This window comes from Oncorhynchus gorbuscha, linkage group LG07 (genome assembly GCF_021184085.1).
Source record: "Oncorhynchus gorbuscha isolate QuinsamMale2020 ecotype Even-year linkage group LG07, OgorEven_v1.0, whole genome shotgun sequence".
Lineage (NCBI taxonomy): Eukaryota > Metazoa > Chordata > Actinopteri > Salmoniformes > Salmonidae > Oncorhynchus > Oncorhynchus gorbuscha.
This window is the reverse complement of record NC_060179.1, coordinates 15,710,005-15,711,425: the sequence shown is the minus strand read 5'-3', so window position 1 is coordinate 15,711,425 and position 1,421 is coordinate 15,710,005.

Genomic DNA, 1,421 nt, shown 5'->3' with positions numbered 1-1,421 from the left:
TATGATTTTTTTTGTGTGCAAATGAACTCAAGCTTACGGACAATGTCAAATGTCATATAGCAAAGCACCTGAGTGAGTTGGGTGCACAATTACGCAGGTACTTTCCCGAAACAGATGACACAAACAACTGGATTTGTTATCCCTTTCATGCCCTGCCTCCAGTCCACTTACCGATATCTAAACCAGAGAGCCTCATCGAAATTGCAACATGTAGTTCTGTGAAAATGTAATTCAATCAGAAGCCACTGCCAGATTTAGGATACTGCCAGAGTATCCTGCTTTGGCAAATCGCGCTGTTAAGACACTAATGCCCTTCATAACCACGTACCTATGTGAGAGTGGATTCACGGCCCTCACTAGCATGAAAACTAAATACAGGCACAGACTGTGTGTGGAAAAAGACTGAGACTCTCTCCAATACAACCCAACATTGCAGAGTTATGTGCATCCTTTCAAGCACACCCTTCTCATTAACCTGTGGTGAGTTATTCACAATTTTTGATGAACAAATAAGGTTTTATATGTAAGATGGCTAAATAAAGAGCAAAATGATTGATTATTATTATATTATTATTTGTGCCCTGGTCCTATAAGAGCTCATTGTCACTTCCCACGAGTCGGGTTGTGACAAACTCACACTCATTCTTATGTTTAATAAATGTATCGTATAGTGTGTGTGTGGCAGGCCTACAATGATGGCAAAAAACAACATTTGAGAGTGCGCTGACCCTGGTGCTAGAGGGGTGTACGCAGCTAGAAGTTGAATGTTTGAAGGGGTACGGGACTATAAAAAGTATGGGAACCACTGGCTTACGGAATGCATTGTGCATAGCCTATAGGGTTCTTCGAACCTTCTTTCATATGCTTCTATATTAGAGGGAGAGTGCAGTGCAATCTGAGATTCTATCTTACAATCTCGAAAAGTAAATATAACTATTTAATCAGTGCATAACAATCTTGCAGTCAGAGACGACCATATATATTGCTTTACAAAATATAACCAGGAAACTGTAATGTGAATACAGAGGCCTTTGCACCCAAGTTTAATTAAAAAGACCATATGCACTAAAGCCCTGACAACCTGAAACAGTGGTCGTTTTCTCCCAAACTACAAGGCAGGGGGCAGAAACACTGGAGCAGGCATAGCCAGGGTATTGCAATCAAATATTTACCATGCCGAGTTGATACTTTGACTTTCATAGCACTTAAGCATTCATAATCATCCCATAAGTTTGGCTACATGAAAAATGTCTGATCAGTAGGCATGAGTCATTCTGGTAATGGAGCACTTTATGACTGCTGCTGGGAAAGGAGGCTGAGTCTGAGTTATACCTGCAGATCAATAAGGATTATTTTTGCTTTTGTATCGTATTGCAGGAAAACATTTCCCTGAGAGAAAGAGACAGAGAGAGCGAGAGAGA